Genomic DNA, 13473 nt, shown 5'->3' on the forward strand with positions numbered 1-13473 from the left:
TTTTTGAGAAGAGTAGAATTACATTTTGTAGATATACTACAGTTTCCTTATCCACTCATCTGAAGATGGACATTTGGGCTGGTTCCAACTCTCGGCTATTGTAAATAGGGCTGCAATAAACATTGGAGTACAGGTATCCCTTTGGCATGATGATTTCTATTCCTCGGGTCTATTCCCAGCAGTGGAATAGCTGGGTTACATGGTAAATCTATCTGTAATTGTTCGAGAAACCTCCATACCATTTTCCATAAAGGCTGCACCATTTTGCAGTCCCATCAACAGCATATGAGAGTCCCTTTTTCTCCGCAACCTCTCCAGCACTTATCATTCTCAGTCTTTTGGATATTAGCCATTCTGACTGGAGTGAGATGGTATCTCAAAGTGGTTTTTGTGTGTGTGTGTGTTTCCAGAATGCTGAGTGATGTTGTGCAGTTTTTCATGTGTCCATTGGCCATTTGTATATCTGCCTTTGAGAAATGCCTATTCAGCTCCTTTGCCCATTTTTAAATTGGGTTATTTGGTTTTTTTTGCTGTAAAGTTGTTTGGGTTCCTTGTATATTCTGGAAATTAATCCTTTGTCAGATGTATATTTTGCAAATATTTTCTCCCACTTGGTTGTCTTTTCACTCTGTTGATTGTTTTGCTGTGCAGAAGCTTTTTAGTTTGGTATAATTCCATTTGTTTATTTTTCCTTTAGTTGCCTGTGCTTTTGGGGTATAGCAGATGCTATTATTATGTTCCTTTTCCAGCTAAGAAAATGAGGAATTAGAGAATTTAATAACAGCCCAAAGGATACCCTGAATTTAAACTCATCTCTGTTCGAATCTCATGTTCTTTATACTGCTTTCGACATATCACTAGTCATATCTCTACGGCTTTAGATCCTAGCTCTTTAAGTGATTTTTAATTTTTAAATATTTTTATTATGGTAAAATATGCATAAAATTAACCTTTTAACCATTTCTTAAATGCACAATTCAGTGGCAGTATATGCATTTATAATGTTGTGCAACCATCACCATTGTCCATTTTCAGAACTCTGTATGCATTAAACAGTAACTTCCCATTCCCTCCTACTCTTGACCCATAGTATCCTCTATTCTACTTTCTCAGTAAATTTGCCTATTCCAGGTACCTCATATAAGTGGGATCATACAGTATTTGTCCTTTTGTGTCTGGCTCATTTCACTTAGCATAATGTTTTCGAGGTTCATCTATGTTGTAACATCTATCAGAATTTATTTCCATTTTTAGGCTGAATAATATTCCATTGCATGCATATAACACATTTTATTCATTCCTTTATCTGTTGATGGACATTTCGGTGGTTTTCACCTTTGGTGATCATGAATAATGCTGTTATGGACATTGGTGTTCAACTGTCTGTTAAACCTCTGCTTTCTATTCTTTTGGGTATATACTTAGGGGTGGAATTGTTGGATTGTATTGTATCTCTATTTTTAACTTTTTGAGGAACTGCCGTACTGTTTTCCACAGCAGCTGCACCATTTTACATTTCTGCCAGCAAAGCGCAAGGGTTCCAATATCTCCCCATACTCACCAGCACATATTTTATTTTTTTTCTTTTTGATAATAGCCATCCAAATGGGTGTGAAGTGGTATTTCATGGTGATTTCAATTTGCATTTCCATAATGACTAGTGATGTTGAGCCTCTTTTCATGTGCTTATTGGCCATTTGTGCATTGTCTTTGGAGAAATGTCTATTCAAGTCCTTTACCTATTTTAAAATTGGTTTGTCTGTTTTTGTTGTTGTTGTCGTGTTTTAAATTTTTTCTAAAAAATGTTTTTGGAGCATAACCTTTAATAAGCAGTAGAGAGCTTGAGGAAACTTTTGAGAAGGAACGAGATCTAAAGAGAGCTGGATCTTGAATACAGAGAACTGTGTTAGGTACTGTGAGGGTTAAAAAGTAAGACAATTCTGACCCTTAAACAGTAGTAGTACTGGGACGCCTAAGACAAATATACAAAGGATAAATAGATGAGGATGAGGGGTGCCCAAAGAGGCACTAGGCACTAACCCAGGGAAGGGGAGAAAGAGGCATGACATCTCTTTCAAGTGTTTTGAGAAGCAATCAGATAAGCCTGCATAAAATCAGAAGGACTGGAGATGAGCTTTAAAGGATGGATTGGATTTCAAGAGACACCAACAGGACTAGGAAGACATTCAGGCAGAAGATACAGCATGATAAAAAAAAAAAAAATGGATGAAGGAAAGTTTTGTGCACCAGCAACTAGTTCAGTTTCTTCACAAAATTGGATAAAGTTTTACTGTAGAGGGCCTTGGATGTCAGAATAACAGGTTTCTAACTACTTTAATAAGCAGTAAGGAGCTTGCAAAAATTTTTGAGAAGGAAAGAGATCTGAAGAGAGTTGGATCTTGAATATTTCCTCCACTCTCATGGCTTTTGTTTAGCTGTATGTCACGCAGTCTCTAGTAGATACCTTGCACATATCAGGCATCCAACAAATGATTGATTGATAGAACAGAACCCTATGTACCAATTTTTTGATGTGTTATTTATCTGTATATGTGTAATATCAATGGAATTTTTTAGTCTGACTCTCTATATAATTATTTTGTTAAATCTACCAGTGCTTTTCTAGAATAATGAATGGGTTACCTGAGTGTGTCTTTTATTCCAATGGATTTTATAGGAACTGCAGCTGTTTTATCAGAGTGTGTATTTGCTGTGACAACTAAGAAAAAAATGGAGCTTTTACACGTAAAACACAGGACTCTAAACCAGGCCTCAATCATTTTCTGGCAGCAGATATAAAACCCTAGTCAGTTCCAGCCTACACTCTGTGATTCAGTCCTGTGATGGTAAATGTGAATAGCTGTAAATTTTTCTTGATAATAGAAACAATGCACATTGAAATCAAGGTAGGGAAGGAAAAACCTTTCTTACAGTCACCAGATTGAATAGCATATTTTTCTTCCCCCACACAAGAACAGTGTTTGTAGTTTCTGAGATCAGCAAAAATTGAGGCATTGGTGAACTTGTTTAGTGTTTACAATGGTTTTACCTTCTCACTATCCAATAGTAAGCCACAAGGCCATTTACATGTGTCTGTCACAATTTAAAACAACTCAAACTCATTCTAAAGGATCGTAATTTCCACCACATAAAGATGCTATTGTCAAAAAGTACAAATGAAAACAAACAAACAAACAAACCTCAGAAGTTGAAATGAATTGGTATGAATAGTTGAGAATGAAGGTCACTACCTTTGTTGAATGCTTACAGCAGGCCAAAGACTGTGCTGGACATGTGACATGTCACTCCTCCCAACATACCTGTGGTGTAGAATGTTATTTGCTTAAAATGATAGATGTAGCAATGGTTATATAGAGGTATGTGCTAGTCAGGCTTACAACTGACTGTAGAATCTATGGTTTAACACAACAAAGGTTTATTTATCATTCCTGTCATAGCCTAATTGGGTCAACAGGGGGGTTCTACCTCATGTAGTCATTGAGGGACTCAGGAGGGGAGGTAATTCCATCAAGTGTTCTCATCATCTTGTAGATGAATTCTCATCATCTTCTTGGAGTTCTCCACTGGATTTTGTGCTCCAACTGGCAGGTGAGTGAAGAAAAAGCCATGGAGAGGTGATAGAAACCCATTTTCTTCAGCACACATTCCATTGGCCCAAACTCAGCCACATGGACTCAGCTAATTGCAAGTGGGCCAGGAAATGTGGTCTAATAATGTGTCAAGAAAGAGGGGGAGAATGCAGATACTGGTTAGCAGTAGAGTGCTTTACTACAGCACACTCATCTGATTACCAATTTTTCTGTCACTCTTCTTTTCACACATAAAACATGCTATCTATCCCTTCCATAGGTAGATAGTAGCCAAAATCCCTATGTAGTTATTGCATCCACCTCAGACGAGATGAGACATATTCTTCTCCACCAGGTCCAGCTATGGCTCCACTTGGCTCTGTGCTTTATGAAGCAACAAGACAGGTTACTCATCCCCCACAGCAATACCACTCAGGATACAGTGAGTGGCACCATCTAGCAGTACAATCTCTTTTTATCTATAAACAAGTAAAGAGATATTCTGAGAAGGCACATGACTTTCTTTGAGATAAAGCTGGATCGAGAATCCAGGTTTCATCACTCTCATTATAATGTTATAGGTTTTATTACCTTTTTTAAAAAAATTTTTTGAGCCAATTGTTAAAATGTATGCCATTAATATAAGTCATTGAATGGAAGAGAGCTATAATATCTAATTCATTTCCCCATCCAATGTGTGATCTCCTGCTGTTGACTAATATGTCTTTGTCTGCTTCAGAGTTTACTCTTGTAGTATTGGAGGACCACTTTGTGAAAGGCAGAAAGGTATTTGAAGCCCATTAAAGTTAGAGTGTTAGACATAAGAAGCTTGTCTGATTCTGACAGGGCCTCAGGCTGCTTGTGGCAAAGGACGCACCACAAGGAACGACGGCCACAGCAATAGTGATAACTGGTAGGATTTACTGAGTCTCACTGAATACCTAGCATCACAGAGCACATTATGTGGATTATTTTAAATAAATCCTAAGAAAGTTATACTATTATTATTTTCATTGTACAGAACTGGAAACAAAGTAAAGCCTCTTGGCCAAGTTACTCAGCTAAGAAATAGCAGAGCTAAATTTCAGCACAGGCTTATTTTTCACTGTAGCCAATTCTCCTAAGTACTGATGACAGTTGTGAGTTTTACTGGAGTTTTGTGGCTGCCTTAGAAAAAATGGAGTAGTGCTGGCTGGGGGTGGAGCTTGACACGTAGCCTGATGAAAAGGGTGAAGAAGTGAGGGGCAGGGCACTGTTGCTGAGTACTGACTCTTTGAAAGTACAGAGCAGTTCTTGTCCATCTTCATGTCGCAATTCCATTTTTTTTTCTTTAATAGACTACAGACATTTATTTCTCACAGTTCTGGAAGATGGGAGGTCTAAGATCAAGGCATCAGCAAATTCTGTATCTGGTGGGGACCTGCTTCCTGGATCATAGATAGCTGTCTTTTCCCTGTGTCCTCACACGGCAGAAGGGGCAAAGGATCTCTGTGGGGCTTCCTAATGATCAATGCAAGGCTAGGTATTTTGAAGTTATTAGTACATGGTGCTGCAGTCAAAGTTGGAATTTGCCTGGTGTACCCTGGAGAGGAATTCCATTTCTCTGGAAGAAGCAGCATGCTTAGTCCTTTCTCATGTTTTATGCTGCAGTCGTTAAAGATGAGGTAGAGTGGTAGTAAGATAACTCAGTATAGCATCTTTCCTGGAAGAGAAGCTTCAACTATTTCCAAAAGGTGAACAATATTATGGTCTGAATGTTTGTGTCCCCACAAAATTCATGCATTGATACCTAATCCCCAATGCAATGGTTTTAGAACATTGGGCCTTTGGAAGGTGATTAGGTCATAAGGGCTCAACCATCATGAATAGAGTTAGTGCCTTTATAAAAGAGGCCCTGAAGAGATCATTTTCCACTTCTGCCATTTGAAGATGTGTCGGAGACCAGCTCTGCAGGATTCATTGGACCTGAATAGGTGGTGTGGATTTAGTGAAAAAAGAAAGACACGGACCACAGATGTCTAGTGCAAGTGTAGACAACAACCACATGAATCTTGCTTTATTTATATTTTTTACTTAATCTTTTACATAATGATTTATCTTTTAATCAAAACATTTCTTATTTCATTTCTATTGAAAAGGAAAGGTCAAAATGTTCTAAAGAACTCATGCTCTGATGAAAAACATCTCAATGCATCAGTAGTTCACCCCAAAGTCTGTGGCTTGTGGCCAGGAAACTATACAATAGCAGCATGTTTAGTTTCAAAACGTCAGACTTTTGGTCTGAATCACAATTTTTAACCTTTTAAACTTACACATAAATTTGTATTCTAAACTCCTATTAAATCTTACTTATATTTATATTTAACATTTAATGTTTTATGTTTTATATTAATTATTCTAATTCTTAACCAAAATCACAATGTCTATAACATGATTTTTTATAATGAAACTTAACTGTAATGTCCTATTATATTTTGTACTACTATTAAAAACAATTACATTTTGATCCTAAGATGGCGGTGTCTGCGGCGGTTGGCGCGGAGTAGCTGAGGTGGAAAAGGCGGCCACTGGGCCTTAGGCAGCCAGGAAACTTGTGGACCTTCCTCTTGCCGTCTCTTAAGGGAGGACCGCTGCTGGTGGCCGGTCGTGGGGGCTGACCGCCACTTTGCCCTCGGCAGGAGAGGCTGCCTCATTTACAGGCAACAGCTTTGAAGTATGGAGCAGGAAAAGAACTGTTTCGTAGCTGCAAAAGCGAGTCTCTAAACAGGGAACATGGCGCCAGGGCTGCTGTGGATGCAGCCAGGATCCTGGAGGCCGGGGCTGCGCTGAAGGCGGCCAGCTGCCCTATTCATGATTCGAGGTTTCAGGCGAGCATAAAAGAAGATAAAAAGAGACAATGAGGGACACTATTTAATGATAAAAGGACAGATCCATCAAGAAGACATAACAATCATAAATTTGTACGCACCCAATGTTGGAGCAGCCAGATTTATAAAACAAACTCTATTAGACCTAAAGAAGGAAATAGACACTAATACCATAATAGCAGGGGACCTGAACACCCCATTGTCAATATTAGATCATCTAGGCAAAGAATCAGTAGAGAAACAAAAGATCTAAACAGTACTCTAGACCAATTGAAATTGGCAGATATCTACAGAACATCCCATTCAACAACCTCAGAATATTCATTCTTCTCATCAGCATATGGATCATTCTCCAGGATAGATCACATATTAGGTCACAAATCAAGTCTCAATAAATTCAAAAAAATTGGAATTATCCCATGTATTTTCTCAGACCATAATGGATTAAAACTAGAAATTAATAACAAACGAAACTCTGGAAACTATACAAACACATGGAAATTAAACAGCATTCTACTTAATGACATATGTGTCCAAGAAGAAATCAAGCAGGAAATCAAAAAATTTATTAAAACTAATGAAAATAATGATACATCATACCAAAACCTGTGGGATACTGCAAAAGCAGTATTAAGGGGGAAATTTATTGCATTAAATGCTCACCTCAGAAGAATGGAAAGATGGCAAGTGAACAACCTAGCACTTCACCTTAAAGAACTAGAAAAACAAGAACAATCCAAACCTAAAGTTAGCAGACGGAAAGAAATCATTAAGATCAGAGCAGAACTGAATGAAATTGAAACCAAAAAAACAATTCAAAAGATCAATGAGTCAAAAAGTTGGTTTTTTGAAAAGATAAATAAAATTGACAAACCATTAGCATGGCTAACAAAAAAAAGAAGAGAGAAGACTCAAATAACAAAAATTAGAAATGAAAAAGGCGATATTACAACTGATTCATCTGAAATAAAAGGAATCATTCGAGACTACTATAAACAACTATAGGCCAACAAGTTTGAAAATCTGGAGGAAATGGATAAATTTCTGGACACTCAAAAGCTCCCAAAACTGAACCATGAAGACGTAGAAAATTTGAACAGACCAATAACAGTAAAGGAGATTGAAGCTATTATCAGAAGGTTCCCAACAAAGAAAAGCCCAGGACCAGATGGATTCACAGCAGAATTTTACCAAACATTCAAAGAGGAATTGACACCGATTATTTACAAACTATTCCAAAAGATTGAAACGGACTCAAATCTCCCAAACTCATTCTATGAAGAAAACATCATCCTGATACCAAAACCAGGTAAAGATATAACCAAAAAAGAAAACTACAGGCCGATATCCTTGATGAATATAGATGCAAAAATCCTCACTAAAATACTGGCAAACAGAATACAGCAACACATACGTAAAATTATTCACCATGATCAAGTGGGATTCATCCCAGGGATGCAAGGTTGGTTCAACATACGCAAATCAATAAATGTGATACACCATATTAATAAAGTCAAACACAAGGACCATATGATCATCTCTACAGATGCTGAAAAAGCATTTGATAAAGTTCAGCACTCATTCATGACAAAGACCCTCTATAAGTTAGGTATAGAGGGAAAGTATCTCAACATAATTAAAGCCATATATGCCAAACCCACTGCCAATATCATCCTGAATGGGGAAAAGCTGAAAGCTTTTCCTTTAAGAACAGGAACTAGACAAGGATGCCCACTCTCACCACTCCTATTCAACATAGTGTTGGAAGTACTAGCCAGAGCAATCAGAGAAGAGAAGGAAATAAAGGGCATCCAGATTGGAAAAGATGAAGTCAAACTGTCCCTGTTTGCAGATGACATGATCCTATATATCGAACAGCCTAAAACCTCTACAAAAAAACTGTTGGAATTGATAAATGATTTCAGCACAGTAGCAGGATACAAAATCAACACACAAAAATCAGTAGCATTTATTTTCTCCAATAGTGAACATGCAGAATGAGAAATCAGGAAAGCCTGCCCATTTACAATACCCACCAAAAAAATAAAATACTTAGGAATTGAGTTAACCAAGGAGGTGAAAAATCTGTATAATGAGAACTACAAACCACTGCTGAGAGAAATTAGAGAGGATACAAGAAGATGGAAAGATATCCCATGCTCTTGGATTGGAAGAATCAACATAGTGAAAATGTCCATACTACCCAAAGTGATATACAAATTCAATGCAATCGCCATCAAAATTCCAAAGACATTTTTCTCAGAAATGGAAAGAACTATTCAGACATTTATATGGAATAATAAAAGACCACGTGTAGCCAAAGCCATGCTGAGAAAAAAAAATAAAGCTGGAGGCATAACACTACCTGACTTTAACCTATACTACAAAGCTATAATAACCAAAACAGTATGGTACTGGCATAAAAACAGACACACTGATCAATGGAATAGAATAGAGAATCCAGAAATCAACCCACACACTTACTGCCATCTGATCTTTGACAAAGGCATCAAGCCTATTCACTGGGGAAGGGACTGCCTCTTCAGCAAATGGTGCTGGGAGAACTGGATATCCATATGCAGGAGAATGAAACTAGATCCATACCTCTCACCGTATACTAAAATCAACTCAAAATGGATTAAGGATTTAAATATACACCCTGAAACAATAAAACTTCTTAAAGAAAACATAGGAGAAACACTTCAGGAAATAGGACTGGACACAGACTTCATGAATACTACCCCAAAAGCATGGGCAACCAAAGGAAAATAAACAAATGGGATTATATCAAACTAAAAAGCTTCTGCACAGCAAAAGAAACAATTAACAGAGTTAAAAGACAACCAACAGAGTGGGAGAAAATATTTGCAAAATATACATCTGACAACGGATTAATATTCAGTATATATAAGGAACACAAACAACTTTACAAGGAAAAAACAAGCAACCCAATTAAAAAATGGGCAAAAGAGCTAAGTAGGCATTTCTCTAAGGAAGATATACAAATGGCCAACAGACATATGAAAAAATGCTCAGCGTCACTCAGCATCTGGGAAATGCAAATCAAAACCACACTGAGATACCGTCTAACCCCAGTTAGGATGGCTAAAATCCAAAAGACTCTGAACGATATATGCTGGCAAGGTTGCGGAGAAAAAGGAACTCTCATATATTCTTGGTGGGACTGCAAAATGATGCAGCCTCTATGGAAAATGGTATGGAGGTTCCTCAAACAATTGCAGATAGATCTACCATATGACCCAGCTATCCCACTGCTGGGAATATACCCAGAGGAATGGAAATCATCAAGTCGAAGGTATACCTGTTCCCCAATGTTCATCGCAGCACTCTTTACAATAGCCAAGAGTTGGAACCAGCCCAAATGTCCATCATCGGATGAGCGGATTCGGAAAATGTGGTACATCTACACAATGGAATACTACTCAGCTATAAAAACGAATGGAATACTGCCATTTGCAACAACATGGATGGACCTTGAGAGAATTATATTAAGTGAAACGAGTAAGGCACAGAAAGAGAAATACCACATGTTTTCACTTATTGGTGGGAGCTTAAAATTAATATATAAATTCACACACACACACACACACACACAAAAAAAAAAAAAAAAAAAAATCCGGGGGTGGGTATGAAGAAGATATAACAACCACAATTACTTGAAGTTGATATGACAAGCAAACAGAGGGGACATCGGTGGGGGGAGGGGGGCGGGAGGAGGGAGGGAGGTTTTGGTGAGGGGCAACAATAATCAGCCACAGTGTATATCGACAAAATAAAATTAAAAAAAAAACAATTACATTTTAAACTAATTTAAACAAAATCTCTTAATATCAAAACCTTTTTATGTATCTCTACTATTTTACCAATCCATCTCCATAACAAAATTTTCTGTTTCCTTGCAAATTGACTCTGGGGACAGTAGAAGGAACAAAGTAAAAAATTAAATGATCCTACTCAAGTTAACAAAAACACACTATATCATTCTTATTATTACTGAGGAAACAACATGTTCTTAGTAAATCAAATGAAACTGTTGGAAAGGGGAAAAAACAAAGAAATCTGTAACTAGTTGTGGTCAATTAGTTGTAAACACCACTGCACTCGGACCCACCGACTCCCTGGGGGACGTGGATAAAATTCCAACATAACAACTTCATTCCACACGTACAAGAGCATGACCACAGCCACAATGGGTCAATGCACACATCACTAATAGGAAAGATCAATAACAAAATTAAATCGAGCCAACCCATACTGGGAAGTTGCCTCAAAAACAACTTTAGTACTGACAATGCCTTTTATCAGCACCACACTCTCCCGAGTGAGCCACGGGCCAGCCCTGACAATGCCTTTTAAATAAACCAATTAATTTTGATATATTATTAACATGTTCTTTGAGAAATTCCAGGGCCCTTGGAATCTCCCAAAGCCATACTAAGACAAAAAGTTAGGCCTTCTAATTCTGGGAAGCCTTGTCAAGTAACCAAAGGTGAGCAAACAGGAAATTTCATGGAGCCGTGCCACACACATGGGACCCCTTGCAACCTACTGAACAAGGGGTGTTGCTCGTCAGGCTCCCACGCCATTCCCTATAGCAGGATGGCTCTCGACAAAGATGAATAGAAGGTGTCATCTTGGAGGAAAGGTCCCTCACCACACACCAAATCTGCTGGTGCCTTGATTTTGGACTTCCCAGCCTTCAGAACTGTGAGAAGTAAATTTCTATTGTTTATAAATTACCCAGTCTAAGGTGTTTTGTTATAGCAGCCAGAACAAATTAACACAATAGCAGGTGATATAAATCATGCATATGAATTCATTTTAAATCATGAGATATCAGTACATATAATTCTTAGGATGCATATGTTCAGAGATTTTTATTTTAGTTTTTAAAGCAAAGTAGAACATTCAAACACAAAGTTCTTTGTTTCTGAAAGTCCCTGAGCTCCCAGATGTGTGACGATTAGATTCATCTCTATTTCTGATTAATCTAAACCTGTTGCAAAATATTTTGAAAGAAAAGATGTGGAGCACATGGCAGAGCAGGAGTGAGAGCTTTTGTATGCCGCTCTTCTGTCTCTGTTCCTGTCACTCACTGTGCTACAGTCACTCTGGACTTCTTTGCATTTTGTGAACACACTGAGCTCACACCTGCCTCAGTTGTTCTCACCTCAGGGCCTTTATACTTTCTGTTTTCTTTGCCCAGAGTGCTCATCCTTCAGACCCTTGTATGGCTGCTATATCCTATTCTTGTCTGACGGAAGAGTACTCAGAATAGAGAGACCGGAAAGTGACAAAGACCTTGAGGCTTTTTCTGACTATTCTATCAAAAGCAGGGTCTTCTTTCCCTCAGTACAGAGTTTTATACAGCTTTCTGTTCCACTGCTTTGAATAAATGCACACACTTGTTATTACTTGTTTGTGATTATTTGTTCAAGGACTGCCTAGCTCTATGTATAGTGGAAGGTCTAGATCAGTGATTGTCAGTTGTGGACAACTTTGACCCCTAAGAAATATTTGACAATACCTGTAGATGTTTTTGTTTGTCACAGCTGTGTGTGTGTGGGGGGGGGGGTGTGCTACTGTCATGTGGTGAATGTGGATCAAGAATGCTGCTTAGTATTTTACTGAAGTGTGGTGGAATATGCCACCCTAAAATATGCCGCTTTGGCATAAGGATTATTTTGAGCCAAAGACAACTGAAAAGAAGCAGATACAAGAAAAACTCTCTGCCCTTCCATATTTGCCTAAAAGCAGGACATAAATTTGTAAAGGTGTCTTCCCTTCCCTCTCTACCAGGAAGGACAGAAATTAATCACCAGAGAAAACTCTTGACCCTTATCAGCCCGGAATTGATATGAGAGGAATCAATATAACAAACCTTGCCAATACCAGTCCTTATCTTCCATTAGTACCTGCATATATGTAAATTCCTACAACTTGCCACCCTCGAAGCTCAAAATCATTTTCTTTTGTTTTGTCACTTCTCTAATTATTTATTGTTTTGTTTTTTTTTTGTTATGATGCTATATAAACTCAAGTTCTTACCACCCTTTGAGTTACTCATCACTGGGTTCTCCCATGTGTATGCACAATGCACATGTTAATAAATTTGTTTGTTTTTCTTTTGTTACTCTGTCTTTTGTAAGTCTAATTTGCATGGCCCCTGCCTGAGATTCTAAGATGAGTAGAGAAAAAAGATTTCTTCTTCCCCTCCACTACAATGCACAGGAAAAGCCACCACAGGAAATAATGATCCAACTCTACCTATCAATAATGGAGTTAAAATACCCTGGTCTAGGCTGTAAGGTTTGTAAGTTTTGTGTGGGTATATTCATCGTTATATTCCAAGTTACTAGAAGAGTGGCTGGCATAATAACTATTGTGTTGACTGAATAAGTATATGAGTAGATGAAGATAAAGGAGGTTGAGAAAAGGACACTTGAGTCCATAATGCCTTTTGTGTTAGTGAGGTGCCAAGACAGGCTGTTCTGTTATGTGCTGCTGTGCTCTGTGCTGATAGGTAAGTTCAAGGCTGCAAATCCCCATGGAATAGGGAGAAGATTGAGGCCAAACTCAAGGTGCACAAGGGCTGACAACCACAGCCATGAAAAATCAAGCAGGCAAAATAAAGAGTTTCCAAACTGTTTTTCATCTTACACATCCTTGTCATTCAGCATTCCTATGACATGATTTTGGAAACATGAGTTAGTAGAGACAAAAGAGTTGATGAAATTATGAGATTAATCAAGGTACATAATTAGTCATGTGTGGATTCTTATACCTCTCATCTGTGCAAGCAACTACACACTCACCCATGAACACAGTTTGTTTTGTTTCCTTTAATTGAGATCATGCTGTATGTTGTTTTATGACTGTACATTCACCTAACAATATTACATGATGACCTTTCCATGTCACTATGTATATTAATAGATTTACTTTAGTCTTTTAAATGTCTGAATAGTATTTTCTGGTATGCATGTTCCTCAATT

Source organism: Cynocephalus volans, chromosome X (assembly GCF_027409185.1).
Source record: "Cynocephalus volans isolate mCynVol1 chromosome X, mCynVol1.pri, whole genome shotgun sequence".
NCBI classification, from domain to species: Eukaryota; Metazoa; Chordata; class Mammalia; order Dermoptera; family Cynocephalidae; genus Cynocephalus; species Cynocephalus volans.